This window comes from Vicugna pacos, chromosome 17 (genome assembly GCF_048564905.1).
Source record: "Vicugna pacos chromosome 17, VicPac4, whole genome shotgun sequence".
In the NCBI taxonomy this organism is placed as follows: Eukaryota; Metazoa; Chordata; class Mammalia; order Artiodactyla; family Camelidae; genus Vicugna; species Vicugna pacos.
The window spans coordinates 42,772,741-42,789,583 of NC_133003.1; the positions used below are offsets into that span (position 1 = coordinate 42,772,741).

The 16,843-nt window shown below is 35.7% G+C and overlaps 1 long non-coding RNA gene across 1 annotated transcript in view; it reads right to left on the reverse strand.

Annotated features, from left to right (window-relative positions):
- The window catches only part of LOC140686604 (uncharacterized), an 85,929-nt gene that overhangs the window by 13,908 nt on the left and 55,178 nt on the right, over positions 1 to 16,843 (reverse strand). The gene's annotated exons all lie outside the window — the stretch shown is intronic.

The window sequence follows — 16,843 nt, forward strand, 5'->3', positions numbered from 1 at the left end:
CAGCCTCAGAGGGAACCAACTTCGACCTTGGGCTTCTATGCTCCAGAGCTGTGTTTAAGCTGCCCCGTTTGTGGTGCTTTTTAAGGCAGCTTTGGAAAACTAACACACATTACTTAATTTTTCCCCTATGCCAACCCTCACTGCCACCCCGTTGACCACCAATGGGCATTGGACTGACTCTTCTTTATCCTCAGAACCTCCCACAGAGTCTGGTCTATCCTGGGTACTCAATTAACACTTGTAACTGAATTTACACAAAATGGAGTTCTTGCACCTATATTAACTCAGCTGATAATCACAACTACTCAGTGATCTGGATGGCGTGCATATTATTATTCTTATTTAACAAATGATTCTCAAAGATGACAGCTTTCTCATCTAAGATTACAAAGTGTTGCAAAGGTGACTGATAGGATTCCACACAATTGCTTTTATACTATCACAATACATGTTTAAAACCTCAGTCCATTTCTTTTGAATCTTACACTGCCTTTAATCCACATGCAACTTGAGGATTCTTTTCAACTAAAATTGTTTCCATCAGAAAAATAAATAAAATAAAATAATCTCACAACTGATTATTCAGCTTAATAAAACAGAAGAAAATGCATCAATCAAAACAGGATTTAAAACAATGAATTCAGTTTTGAAAAAAAAATGATGTTTGATTTTGCCTATTATGTTTACTGACAAACTAAAAATCTCAGGCCTTTATGAGGTTTTACAAAGCTCTTTGTCTATGGAAATCTTGGGAGAGACCTGCATTTACTCATTTAGGGTTGATTTTCAGGAATGATGTGTACTGACACCGATTAATAACAACAATAAATGAATAATTATTTCATCATTCTGTATATTACTTTGTTACACATAAAAAGTCAGTATTTCTTGAATGCTGGCTACGTGACACGCTCTCTGCTAAATCCTTTGTACATCAATCAGCACTCTGGCAGAAAAAAGATGGCTTAATTAAAAGGGTTTAACTGAACAGAATTTAATGAAAGGACATTTTTACTGAGTATGGGCAAGGTCAAGAGATTCACTGGTGGCTGGTGAGGTGCCCCAAATCTAGCAAAACTGAGAAGCTGTCACCACCCCAGGCCTGAAGGGGTGGGAAGGTATCACCAGAGTTCAGATGAGGAGTGTGGAAAAGGGGTACCTGACAGAGACTCTGGCCAGAGAGGAATACTGTCACTGCCAGACAAGTGGGAGGGCAGGGTTGCTCTCAACTTAGGCCCTCTGACCTGTGGAACCCACCCAGAAGCCTGAGGGCCAGGGAGCCCAGCTGACACCTTCTGCAGGGCTCAATCCTAGATAAGAGTTAAATAATGAACCAGAGGGGCAGTGGCAAAAGGAGGATAATCAGATTATCTTGTCTGCATCACCTAATGTAATCACCCCAGCCCCAAGATATATTTGACCAATTTAGAAGAAGCTCAGAGGAGTTCAAAACAGGCCCATTTTTTCAAGAGCAAGTAAAAGTGGGGAGGATGGAATAACCCAGCTTTCTTCTGGGTCTAACAAGGGAAGAAAAAAGAAAAAAAGTAATTTTGTTCTCAAAACAAAGCATTTTTCAAATGAAGGAAGAGAGGAGAAGCCATCAAGGAAATTATAGATAGGTTTTGTATCAAAGGTATTGGTGTTTGGTTCAGAGAATGGAATGATGTGGTGTGGTAGGGGGGCAGGGCTGGTTGGGCATGAGGATGGAGAACATGCTGGACTAGTGATGAATAAATGGGCATGTGTTAATGGTGATGATCAAAGATGAAGAAATGAGGGACACCAGAGGGGAAACATGCTCACTACCTCCTGCAGAGCACTCTGTAATTTAGTTAACATTCTCATTCATTTCATTTGGTTTGATATCCAAAATATCTTGGAGAAATACAATTACCTTTCTTGGTGTTGTTACTGTGATTTTTTTCTCTTGTTTTACAGATAAAGAAACAAGCTCAAAGGCGTGAAGCGGTTTGTCTAAGGCTACATAGTCCGTGAGTGGTGGAGATGGAATTTGAATGCTGGCTTGAGGATTCTGTCTTGTGAACCAAGAATAGTTCCTTGTTTGCTGAAGTCTGGGAACAGTCTGTGATATGGGGTGGTGTCAAACTAATGCACCTCCAGGAGTACTGAAGTTATAATTTAGTTTTCTTTAATCATTTCTCTAATCAAATCTCTGTTACTACCATGGCATGATGGATATCCACACATTTTAAGTCCTTTTTTTTGGACTAGACTCCCTGTACCCCAATGAAAAAGTTAATAAACCTGAGTGTAGCCCAGTCCTCTGATAATTTTCATCACTGGTTTCTTAGTTTATCTAATGAATCACCTGCCAAGTAAGTCTGATTAACAACCTCACCCCATAACCATTTTCCAACACATTCAACTGTTGCCTCTAGAGATCAATTGCCAAGCTTTTCTATCCAACTAAAGTAGGTTGACATTTAGCATCTTGGATTTATAGATTTCCTGGTAGGTTACTGGACTGTTCTCTTTGGATAGATTCCCCAAGCATTTGAAATTGGATTTCCCCAAGGACAGGTCTATATAAGTAGAGGAGCTTATCACATCATTTCACTTCAGTCTCTCCTCAGAGAACTTGGTTTATTACAGTCTTGAAAACTCTACAGATGTTTCTCTGACTCTGAATTTGTCTGAATGTACCAGTTAAAATCATGACTATTGTGGTCTACACATTTACTTTAGATTATCTTCTCATTCCATATACATATCTGTATGTTGTACACAACAGTATTACAGAAAGGTAGTGACAAGGAGCCCCACACACTCACTCACAAGGTCAGGGACATCTTATTAATCTCTCTATTCCTTCCAAACTATCAGAGCCTTGTACATTTTAGGTGATTAAACAAAATTTTCTAGCATGTTTTACTGGCTTGGAAGAATACTAAACTAGTTATTTAATATTCTGATGCACATATACTCAAGGTAAACTGCAGTACTGGCAACTGAGAAAATAAGCTTTGGGGCCAAAATATTTGAGTAGTCTCTTGTTTTAGTTTCCAATGATAAAAGTCTTTTAAACTCAGTTAACCTAAGAAAGGAAATTGGACGGAATCAAGGGCAAAGATGACAGAAACAGAGATCTTTGCTTTTCTCAGTGTGAATTTTATAATTTTCTGTCTACAGAACTCTGCTGTGTCAATGGCTGTCACATTATGCCTGATTTTACTTGTCACCCACTCAAGGTCACCTGCATAGACTTAAGGTTAATTGTTAACTTGCTCCAGTTTCAAATTCCTAGGGGAAAAAATCTGATTGGTTCGTCCTTGGTTACAAATTAATATCTACTATCAAACAGCTCTGGCTCCCAGAATTGATTCATGACTGCTAAGGTAGCTGGGTAGAGGTAGCAATTCCTTGGTCAAGCCCCAAATGTTTCTGCAGTCCCTAAGATGTTTGCTTGGCCAGGATTCAGGAAAATTTCCCTCACCTCATCTCTTCCTCTGTCTTTGATTACAAACTACCTAATATTTAACTCTGACCCTAGACTGTGAAACCCTTAAGCTAGCCAAAATGGTGACATGCTTTTAACAACAGCTTGACTTTTGAGGGAAAGATTTATCTCAGGATCACTGTAGGGGGAAAGGGTAAATCCTAGCTGTTTTGTTTCTAAGTAGAGGGAGCTAAACTGTATTATTATTTAGATGCCAGCCTTTCTGAACTGACCCTGGGCGAGAAAGTCAACTACATCATTTCAGTGGGATTTTGTAACACAGTGGCGACTGAGGTGAAAGTTTTAGGAGATTGTTCTTTTTTTTCTGTGAGAAGATTGGGGAGACTAGGGTGAGACATTTCTATATTTGCACGGCAAGATATCTTTAGTGAATCTCTTCTCCATTCCTCAGCTAAAGACATTTAAACTTTTTCTCCACAGCAGAATCATCACCGTTAAGATATCATGCTAAGCCCTCAACCTTTTTCTAGCAAATATAGAAGGCAGCAAAATAGAGGTCAGATGAGCCAGAAATTCCATTTAGAAAACAGTTAGACAAATCTACCTCTTAATGAGCATGCTGTGTAGTTCTCTGTTTCCCCCCACCCCTACTTTTTCTTCCTCAAAATAGAATCTAAATAATAAAGCCATCATATCTGGTTAATACTTGTGCCTTTAGGGAACTACAACATAAAGTCACGGAGGGGAAGATGTCATATGACAAGCTTTCCTTGGTTTACAAGGACCTGAGGTTAAGTAATTTCTTCTTCTGTTATGGTTTTAAAATATTTACTTCAGAAGTTGTCAAATCAGCCTGGCATGGTCCTTGTTACAAGTAAATCGGCTCCTTCTGTCAAGGCTCTGGCAATCAGCTTTCCCAGAGATGAGGCTGATATCCCAAGGCCTGCCCGCCTCCCTGTTGAATTTATCTGTGTATCTCTGCACTTAGGCAGACAATGTAATACATCTATTTATCGTCACCACCAGCATATCCGTCTAAAGCTATATCCAAAGGCATGTGTTCTCATATAGCGAGAGAGGCACATTAGTCTGGCTCCATGCCACAGACACAGGCTTTATCTTGTGAGTTATCTGAAGATAAGGGGCTTGATTGTTGTCAGACACCACAGAGAGTCATTACTGTGTGACTGCAAGGAGGCTGACAGTTCAACTCGGTAAAACTCTCAGCTGGTTCTGCATCAGAACTCAGAGCAACAAAAATGACAGAAGGAAGAGTCCTGGTTCTCTCTTAATTGTAAAATAGACTGTTTTCCATCAGACCATGAGTTCTTTGAGGTCACTGATTTATCATTACACTTGATGATTTAAAAAAAAATCAGAACATAGTATATAATAAATGTTTGTGAGCAAATAGATGCATGGATAAATGGATGAATGGATGGATAAACGGATGGATGGATGTATAAATGAATGGATGCATGCTTGGCTGCATAGATGAAAAGTCTGATGCATCGAATCATGGCTGGATGAACTAGACTACTTATTTTCAGACCCTTCTGCATAATATAGTGTGCTAGGTTTTTAAGAATGCATGACTTTTAAGTAACCTCTAGTGTGGCCCCTGCCTAACCCTCTGACTTCTTGTAACCTCCTCTCCTTGCTCACTGAATTCTAGTTACACTGGCCTTCTTTTGGTCAGGATCACTGCACAAGCTATTCTCCTTGACTAACAGGCTTTTCTTCATAATATTCACACATCTAGTAGTCTCCTGACATGCAGATGTCACCTTGCATGGTCTATCATTAGAAATGATTCTTCTAATTACCAAGTATGAAGTAGCAACTAGGTTGTCTTTCATCATAGCTCTATTGTAATGATCTCCTTAGCATTTATTATACTTTCATATGTTTATTTAGTGGTTTTGTGTGTGTGCTTTTACTTATCTTTCTCCTCCCAATAAAATCTAAGCTTCACAAGTACTTCCTAGATTACTTAGGACTATAGCTTCTGTTTAAGTATCTAATCTTTTGACTGGCTAAATGAATGAATGGGAACAAAATCAAATGATTTTCCATAATTTTAACTAATAGAACTTCTATTTATAATATGCTTCTGTAACATATTTAGAATAACGTTAATTAGACAATTTAGACGGGCACAGCCTTTACAAAGATTAAATCTCCTATTTAAAGAAAGTGATTATGTTGACCTGTTTATCCACCAGCCTTGGAAATATATCAAAGGATAGAAACAAAAATAAAAACAATAGTGCTACTTCCTTAAATCTTTTTGGGATGAGGTGAGGTATAAATACACCTGAACACATACACACGCACACGCACAAACACACACACGCACACACCCACATATATTCGTATATTTCAGGGATTTATTAGTTCAGACTAATGAAAGATATACATTCTTGTAGTAGACCATTTTTAGTACTTATTCTTTGCTCTATAATGATTTAGAATTGGAGAATTTTTTTCCAAGTGAAAAGAGGATTTTACTGGAGTAGTATGGTTTTGTAGATAGCAGTTCTGAATTTGATGAACTGTTTTGGTTATTACTATTGGGAATAATAATGGCATTTGGTAGCCAGCATTGCTACAATTACTAAGCATAGAAAAGTCATCTACAATGAAGAAAACTTTTCATATCTCTCACAAGTTTCAAAACTCTGTTCATAATCACCTGAATATAGTTCTGCTTTTCTTTTCAACACAAAATATTTTGCATTCAAAATTACCAAATAGACTCTAGCTGCAAGTGCTAAAATCTGGGATAAGGACTGTGGACTGTTATACATTGTACTCCTTTTTTTCTGAAAATTTATTAAAATTCAGTTATAAAGGCTGCCTTTAACCATATTAAAACTGGCCTAGGAAAGATGATCATAATGTGAGATCTTCTCAAAGACCATTATCTTCATCAGCCAAATATCTTTCTGAATTTCTATAAGTATGACAAAAAAAATCCAGAGTTAGGTAAAGAGATGTTTTATTAAAAAGACCACTGCAATAGGAAGAGGAGAACTAATGCAACAGAGAGAATGCTTTGATTCTAAGATCTGCAAGAGACTCAAAGGTCAGTGAGAATGGTTCTTCTTTCGTAAGTAGACATGAACAAAGCTGGAAGAAACTGGAAGGTGGCGGAGGAGGTGTGGATAAGCCTGGCTAAAGTCTAGCCCAGTCAAGTAAGCAAGCATTTTGTCCAGATTGGTCAAATTATATATGAACTGGGTAAATCTAATCAACGTTCTTCTCTCAAAACTGCACTCAAAAACTGTTTGCTCTTTGGGGAAGTCACATCACTAGTGGTCACACCACTTGTGCTATATGAACAGCCAATATACTTCCTTGTATCAGTTCTGCATTTGTGGCCACAAAAATCATGGCAATCCTAGAAGCATAGGGGCAACAGGTGACTACTGTATTTTATCTTCTAGTGTAGTCATACTAAAGCAATTACGCAGTGAAAAATATATTATTCCATCAGTTGATTTCCTTTTGCTTCTCCATTATGTCAATTTAGAGCATTATATAACTTTTCCATTTTCCTAGATTATAGACAACAACGTCTGTGAATTTAATTTCAGGACAATAAAAGAGGCATTATAAACTATTTGTTCTCTAAAAGGGCTGAAGGTCCTTTAGAATTGAGAACCATCATTTCACTATCAGATTATTACTTATGGATAATGACTCTGAAACTAATAGAAGTTGAAAAATTTGCCCAAAGTTACAGAGAATATTGATATAATTATACACATACATACTCTCAAATTGTTAAATATTTTTTGGCATGACAAACATGGTGTTAGGATTACAGATGCTTAAATAGCCTCTATTCTGTCTATTAAGAGAAAAAAAAATGTTCACACATAAATGATAAAGTGATTGATTTAGCAAACAAATTTCCACAAAATGTCATTTCTGATAAGCACAGTAATTAAACTTTGCTGAGAGATTCTTGCCATATTTGGAACACATGGGAAAGTAAAGAGAAATTCTCTGAGGATCTACTTCTTGATCAGTAAAATGGGAAAAAAAGTTGTGCCTCCTAGCATGGTGAGACTTAAACAAGCCAAGTGATGTGATTCATGATTTCTAAATATTAACATTTTCATAAATTCTCTGAAAATACTATTAAAATGTTGACTCTTATTCATTAGATTTCAATGGGGCTTGAGATTCTGCATTTTAAGCAAAACCTCTACTAATTGCCAATGATGCTGGTTGGAGACCACCTTAAATGACAAAGATGAAATTTCTCTGGCACATCCGAAGAGGCTGGTTCTGGTTGTATCCCCTTCCCTTCTCCTCCCTTCCTCTACTCCTGTCTTCCCTTCTTGTTCTAACTCTTTTTGAAACTACAGGAAGACTTGGCTTGGTTTTCTTGATTGCTTTTTATATTTTAAAATCACTGCCATTTCACTTATTTATGAGCTTTTGAAAGTAGGGAAGACAAGAAAGTAGACAAGATGTAGATTGTTTCAGGTAATAAGAATTAAGACTCAATTGAAAGAAATGATTAAATTAGCTGCTTTCATCTTCCCATACTCCAAACTTAATATTCGTAATGTCACCTTGCCCAAGTTCAAAGCAGCCCTGCTATATCAATACAGCTAGTAATAGAAAATGAGGGAGGTATTACTGTTAACTTATCCTACAGTAGCATCCCTGTTTGCTAGATAAATATATATCCATTTATCTAAAACAGACTCACATGTCTAACTCATTTTGTGAAACAGTTTTGCCATTCTTCAACCATGAGCTAAAAGAGCACTAATTTTTTAATGAGAAGAAATGATAAAATGAGGCACAAAGAGTTTTATAGACTCAAAATCCCACAGATGCTTATTCAGTGGGTCTTATAAGAATGATAGTTTTTTTTTTAAAGAAATCCAATTCTAAGGTATGTTGTATTTTTCAGTTTCACCAACAGATGACACTAGTGATTCTGTAAACTTTTTTTTTTTTTAAATAGCTTATCAAGGAAACTCATCAAGGCTGCTGTTTTGAGGATAAAAGCCCAAGCTAAAGAAACTATTAAGTCTGAAATGTTAGTATATTAAAATTATTGTTTTATAGAGTTTTATTGTTTGTATTGTTATTTTCACAGAATTTGCAAAAGTATAATCAAATATTGTTCTTGTGGCTAATGGCTGAATATCTCAATTCTGTTCACCAACCCATAGTTCCAGCAATAATTCTTAAATAAAAGAAAGTCTGAGATACTTTTATGAAAGGGATATGTAGATATATATTTCATATTGTAAAAATTGGATGCCCGTTACTTCATCTATAAAATCAAATAGAGTGAATATATTCTTAGGCATCTTTTTGCTCTTTATTAAAGGCACCGACTGGAGTAGCAAGAATACAGCATAGCAAGACAGGACACTGCCTAAAAGAATGGTCAAACCAAGTCACCTAATAAAACTGGTTATGTCATCAATCACTGTGGCCAAAGTGCCTCAGCAGTGACATGGGAATTTCAGGCGACATGGCAGTCATGCCTTCCAGGAGTCTGTAACCTGGAAAACAATGTGAATGTGAATGGTTCTTCTTCTGACAGATCTCTCCACGACTGATTCACATTCTTGATTTGAGATATTTGGCTCTGGACACTTGAAACCTAGGTATTACTGGGCATATCTCACTTCTGCCTTTTTGGTTGTCCCTATAGTCACATAGACTGATGATTCTTTTTATAACTGTACATTGACAACCAACCAGATGCTTCATGGAACTCCTCTCTCCCCCCAGTAACTCCATGTTGGATACAGACATTAATTAGTCTGTGGAATTAAATTTACAAAAAGGAGACACAAAAAAGCAACAGGTGTGTGGTGTTACTTACTGTGATGTGCATTAAGTATAATCTGTGGATCCAAAAGGAGCTGTGTGTACCAGCAGGATATGCTTTCTGAAGGGCATGTTCAGAAAAAGCCCATATAAGGCTGCCAGTCAAAGGAAAACACTCCATTTTAACTAGGTATTTCAGAATATTTTATAGAGACATGGTTTTCTTTCAGTTGGTTAAAAATTTATATAATGCGTGATTATTACTCAGGTGTGAAGCAGAAATCATATAAACCACTGTCATTCTTGATGAAACAAAAGAATATTGAGTAATGCTAGTTATTTTTCATTCTTTCAAAAATGAGTAAAAGTAAGTAGCTAATGAGAAGCCTGTGTGCAATGAAAAAAACAGCATTTTGTCTTTATTGTCTTTTTTTAAAATAAAAATTTCTGTAGTTTTCTTTTTAGCAATAAGTGAAACTCCTTGCTAATCCTTTCAAAATCTAGTACCAAAAAAAAATGATGAAACCTCATAACATAAATGCACAACTTTTTTTACATTTATGCTTCAAGCTTTTTTGTGTACTATCTATGAAAACTTTGCTTACCTAAGATCATAAAGATGTTCTATGGTTTTCCCCCTGGGATTTTTAACAATTTTAGCTTTTGCTTTTAAATCTATAATTCATTTGCTGCATGGTGTAAGACAGGGGATGTAGGGGGTTGAATTGTGGTCCCCAGAAGATATATCCTAGTTCGAACCCCAGGTACCTTTGCATATGACCTAATTTGGAAGTAGAGTCTTTATAGATAATTAAGGATCTTGAGATGAGGTCTTCCTGGAATCAGGGTGGGACTAGAATCCTTGTAAGAGAAAGGAGAAGGTTTGAGACACAGACATGCAGAGGGGAAGGATATGTGAAGGTATTTATGTATTCTGATACATATTTTTGATTTTTATTTTTCAAAGTATTTTATTTCCCTTGTAATCTCTTTATTGACTTTTGGATTACTTAGAAATGTACAATTTAATTTCCAAATATATGAGGCACTTTCTCATTATGTTATTATTATTGATTTGTCATTTAATTCTCTTTTGTTCAGATAATGCACTCTGTGAGATTTCAAACTTTTGACATTTATTGAGTCATGTTCTGGCCCAGTGTGTGATCCATCTTAGTGACTGTTTCCTATTTACTTGAAAATAGGTTATACTCTAGAGTTTAATATTATATGTCACAGTTACATGTCAATTAGGTCAAGTGAGTTGATTGTGTTGAGATCTTCTATATACATGTTATTTTCTGTGCTTGTCCAATCAATTTCTGAGAAGGGGATGTTAAGAATCTGACTATAATTGTGTGTTTGTTTGTCTATTTTTCCTCTTCTGACAGTTTTTGAGTCATACATCTTAATACTGTATTATTACATATATATATACGTATTTATAATTATGTCTTCCTGATAAATTGCTTTTCTTGGAATGTATTCTTCATTACCTCTTATAATACTTTTGGTCATGAAATAACACATTGCCTGGTATTACTATAACCATGTCATCTGTTTTTACTTTACTCTTTGTATGCTTTTTTCCTTTCTTTTATTTCCAGTCTGGCAATGTTTTATATTTTAAAATCATGTCTTGTAGAAAAGACATAATTGGATCTGTTTTATTTTCATTCAGCCTACCAAACTGCTGCCTATTAATTGGAACTGTTTAGTATATTTACATTTAACGTAATTATTGATCTTTTCGGTTTAAATGTATCGTCTTCTATTTGTCTCTTCAGTGTTTTCTCTTTTGTACTTTTGCTTTCTTTTAAATTATCATTTATTTCAGCACACCATTTTATTTCTCTTATTGATTTTGTAGCTATTTCTCCTTTTATCTCTTCACTGGTTTGCTATGGGGAACAACACATATCATTAACTTGTGAAAGTCTTATTTAGAGTACCCCTTCACTCTTCACATTATCTGAGAAGTTTTGGGAGGTTTTGCTCTGCATGTGCAGAGCCCAGTCCTGAGCCAGAGAATACTCTTATGAACCACAAAGCCCTCGTTCTGCTCAGAAACCTCCTCTCTGTTGTTCTGTCCTGCAGATTCTGACCATATAGCTGTCTAAACTCTTGCCTGCCTCTTCAGCTCAGTTGGACTCCCAAGCTGTGCTTGGATCACAGCTCTCTGAAATGTGGTCATGAAATTATACTCAGGCAGAGAACTGGATTATTGTAATGCTCACCTGATGAGTTTTTCTTCTCTCAGTCAGCACAGTCTTGTGCTGCCTGCTGGCTACTCTTGAAACCAGTGGTTTCATCTATTTTGTCAAATTATAAAGTTTTATCTGGTAGAAGGGCTAGTTTCATAACAATTATTAAATTATGACCAGAAGTGGAAGTCCATCTGAATGTACTTTTTTTTTTGAGAAGAAAGAAGATTAACAAGTACAGCAAACTTGGGGAATGCAGAGAAACTACCATACATTTGTAACGGCAAACAATTGTTAAAATTTTTTTTTCCATGTGAGGGGATACCACAAAAAGTACCATGATTTATGAGCAGGCATGTCCTTGTGTCTTATTTTTAATAGCTGCCTGTAATTTAAGATGAGTTAAAATCACTGTCTCTTGAGCTAGACAAAGCTGGATTTGAATCACACCTCGGCCTCATGAGTTGCATAAATATTTATCTCTTTAAATACCAATTGCTCTATATAATTAAGATAATACAAATAATATATATCTCCTATGTACATACAAGACTCATTGTCTTGAGTGTTAAATGAGGTATTTCACTAAGTTGAAAGACAGAATGTACTAAGAACTCAATAACTGCAAGTTATGGTCATTAGCATCAGCAACAACATTATCATTATCACTCCCTCATCGTTCAAACATCCTATGCGCTTGATTACGATTAGGCAGTTAGTAATCTACAAATATAGTTTTACAAGCTTTGAAGCAAACCCATGTAGAAGAACCAGGTTATATAGTGAGTCAGTATATACATTAGATACAACATAAAACAGTTCATAAGCCCTGAAATCCAACTCTGCATTTCCATAACTGGACATTATATTCTCATGATAGCTTTCACCCACATATCGACATTACTCACATGTATTTTAAGATAACAATGTAAATGTTAGTCAATATTTGGTGATTTTTTTTAGCTAGTTCTCAAGTTCTCTTTAAGAAACACAATGAAGTCTGACTTTAACCTACAGATTAGTTAAATGAAGACTGGGTTATCAAAGGACTTATCTTTTCTTCCCCCAACTAATCTGTTTTTGAAATAGTTCTCTCTGAAGTGTAAGAGAATTCTTAGCTGTACTTGACCACTAAAAAAAAAATTATACATTAGCAGATAATGAAATTCTATTTTCAACTTCTAGGTGGATAATTCATTGTTGCAACCCAAACAGTGACAACTTAAAACTTTACTCAAAAAGGACAACAAAGGAGATAGTACACATTCTTATCTATCACACTGGTCTAGGGGGAAACTGAAAGAGCTGACATCAGGGGTCTTTCCAGCCCCAGATAAGATACTATACAGAACTCTGGTCGCTTATAGGTAACAATGAAATGGAAACAGCTGGAAAACAGCCGTTTTATCTTATCAGATCCTTCCAGAGGACTTAACAGTTCACACTAGCATAACCTGAGCAATATTTGCAAGGAATTGCTAAGTAATGAAAATTTACCATATAGTGCCAACCAGAAATGAAAGTATCATGTCAGCACAATTCCCGTCAGACAGTCTTTAGATAAAGATTCTGGGCTTTTAACTTCATCTAATGAAAAAACCTGGGTAATCAGTCTTGTAGTGTAACAGAACTTTTATCTCACTGTGTAAGTAAATTATGGAGAGAGTTATACAGTCAGGAGGTGACCTACATAGTATATTCAAAAGGCAAAATTAAGAACGGTATTCAACCTTGAACCAATTTTTTTCATCTTCTCTGAAAACTTAGGGGGATGGGCTTGGTGAAGTACTGAATGCAAAACATGTCAAAAGAAATAGTATTTTATTCCCAAGATAGTCCTTAAGGGTTCTTATCTTTTTCAGAGACTAAATATGGAACTGCTTGAAATATCTCAATCTACACCTTTGGATAAAACTCTGACCTCTGGAGTCAGCAAGATACTGGTTCAAGTATCAGTCTAGACATTTACTTTCTTTGTGGTGTGGGTGATTTATCTTGAGTTTCTGAGCCTTACACGTAAAATAAGAGTAGTACTTGCTTAGCAGACTTAATCTGATAAATCAGTAACATAATTAAAAAGAAATGGTATCCTTATCCTGGACACATTCGAATACTCAAAGGTAACTATTACTGTTGATGATGACATTCATTTGTGACAAGTGAGTTACTAAACCTGTGTGGCCCACGTCTTCCAGCTTTAAAAGGGAAATATACAAGTTTCCATTACTCTACAACTTTATAAAAGTTTTTGAAAGAATTAAGCAAGTTAATTAATGCAAAATGAGGGAAATAGTGCTTTTCACATTATAAATGTTTCACAAGTGTTACATTTTGTTATTTGAAGCCAGAGTATCAGGTAGAGTTTAAGGAAAACACATGCTCTGGAACCTTCCTGCCAGGACCTGAGTATCAGCTCTATTACTTACTCAATCTCTCTGTACCATAGCTTCCTCATCTCTAAAATTTGTGGTTTAGTAACAGCATCTGTCACACAAGGTACTTGTGAGAATTAAATGGGTCATATATATAATGAGCTTAGAACACTGTCTGGTACATAGCAAATGCATAGTAAATGATTTAATTCCCTGTGTGTGTTCAACATTCAAAAATCAAAATTATGGTATATTTATACAAAGGAATACTACTCAGTGATAGAAAAGAATAAAATAATGCCATTTGCAGCAGCATGGATTGACTTGGAGATCATCATTCTAAGTGAAGTAAGCCAGAAAGAGAAAGAAAAATACCATATGATATCACTCATATGTGGAATCTAAAAAAAAAAAAGAAAAAGAGGATACTAATGAACTCATCTACAGAACAGAGACAGACTCACAGACATAGTAAACAATTTTATGGTTACAAGGGGAAAAGGGGAGGGAAGGGATAAATTTGGGAGTTTGCAAAGGTTATACACCATATATAAAAATAGATAATAAACTAATTTCTGTATAGCATAGGGAACTATATTCAATATCTTGTAATAACTTTAAATGAAAAAGAATATAAAAATGAATATATGCATATATATGCATGACTGGGACATTATGCTGACTATATATGTCAATAAAAAAATTCAGTAACATTATAAAGATTCATATAACAAGCAACCATGTTTTCAGCACCATAAAGTATTAAGTGCTACATGTAATATCTTTCTGACAAAATAAAAAAATTTAATACCTTTTTTATACTGAATGAAATATTGAAAGGTTTTTATGTCCCATTTTTATTATAATCCTGCCACACAATTTTAAAATTAGACAATACCAGATATTGGTGAGGAACATATGCCCTTGCAACCAGATCTCCTGAGTTTGAATTTTAGTTTTACTACTGGATACGGTTCTATCCTGGCTGAGTGTCATAACTTTCCTATATCATTGTTTTCTCATCAGGAAAAAGCTGATAATAACATGTTCCTAACAGCTCCATCACTAAGGAAAAAACATATAGGAAAAGTGCTGAGTACAGAGTGTGCCATATAGTAAATGCTCATTTTGTTGAAAAACAGCATCCTGAAATATTTTCTTAAAGTCCTACGGTAGGACGAGATTTGAAAAGTCAGTTCATCTAGTCTCCTTCCTATGCAGCTTCAGTGTCTTGAATTTAAGTTCTAGGAGGGCAAGATTTTTGCCCATTTTGTTCATTTTGTATATATTTGTATATCTCCAGTACCAACAGTAAGAACTCAATACGTGTTTATTGAGTGTTACATGAATAGGAAAATCATTGCTTTAGTCAAATAAGTGGCTACTCTTTTTTTTAAAACAATATAGATTTGAGTTACTTCATTTTTTGAATGATTTGCCTTGTGATCTCAGCCCCACCAACACTGATTTACGTGTATGGATTATAGTAGCTAACATTTATGTTGTGCTTACTATGTGCTAAGTAAGCACTATTCTAAGCACTTTGCCTGTGGTAGCTCATTTATTCCTCACCCCAATCCAACAAAGAGAGTGTTACTAGTCCATTGCAAAGATGTAAACCAAGGCACAAAGAACTAAGTCGTTCTCCTAGGATCATACAGCCAATAAATATTAGAGACAATTATCAAATTTAATCTCAAACCCTGGCTCTAAAACTTTTGCTTCTGACCAGAGTACGTTGGCTCTATTTGTTTTTATTTTATAGACAAAAAAAATGTTTTAACAACTGATTATTCTTGTGGGGTGGGGAGAGAAAGAAGAAAACTGAGCGGCAGACTCATTTCTTCTAAAATCTAACTACTTGACTCAATCTCCCACCTCATGAAACCATGCAGACCTTGAGAGGAGGGGAAAAAAAAAAGGATGTACTACTCTTCCCTTACAAGCAGTAAAAGAACGGGAGAACCACTTCAAGAGGGTCTTTATTTGGAGCACAATGTCTGCAAAGGTGTTATGTATACTGTAGTGTGATCTTTAGCTAATGTTAAATCTCAGTCCTACTGGAGAGCCAGAAACAGAACAGATGAAGTAGGGCCTGATTTGTTCACCTAAAAGTCTTTCCTTAAGTATAAAACTGTCCCTGGAACCCCCGACCATCTTAATGCCCTAAGTCAGAATATCCATCACCTTATTTGGGGTTATTTTCTATACACACTTATTAATGGTCTTGTCACTATATAGATACATATCTGTCTCCTCCACTGGTTCATTCTCAAGAGTGAGCTCTTTTTCTAATCACTTTTTTTTTTTATCTTAGCACTTAGCATAGCCCAGCACTTCACAGACACTCAATAAATATTTAACCAGTGAATGAATGATGAAAATGGTTTTAAGCAGCAGATAGTCCATCTACAATCTCACCAGGCACACTGTCCTGCTCTACACCTACTGAAGTGGGCTGACAATCAAAGAAAATCATGTTCTTTTTTAACTGTAGATTTTAGCTCTTAAAGGAATAACAAATGAAGACCTTCACCCAGATTAAAGGAGGCTATTTCATTATTATTATTATTAAGATGTATTGATACCTGGTAGCACTTGATTGAGGTATTCTTCACTGAGATGGCCATTGAAGGCTTTAAGCTTAAACACTGCTAAATTGTGAAGAGAAATACAAAAGATAAAGATTTGCATTTTCTTTGATCTACTCAGGATGTCTGATTGAGTTTTCACTTTCTTTAAAAACTGTATCAGACTGAAACTTAACTTATAAAAGAGCAATAGAAACTAGTGTTTTAGAGAGTTTCATGCTATTTTATAGAAGCAAGGTGACGCTAGGGCCACAGGTACTAAATTCATTCAATTTTGAACTTAAATTACTTGGGGATATCAGTCTCTTCATTGCAGTACTCTATGCCACCTATAGGCACACACACACACACACACACACACACACATTATCTCACTCTTTCTCCTTCCCACTTCCCCACCTTATGTCCCTTTTAGAAAGCTGTACTACATTAAGAAAAAAATTTGTT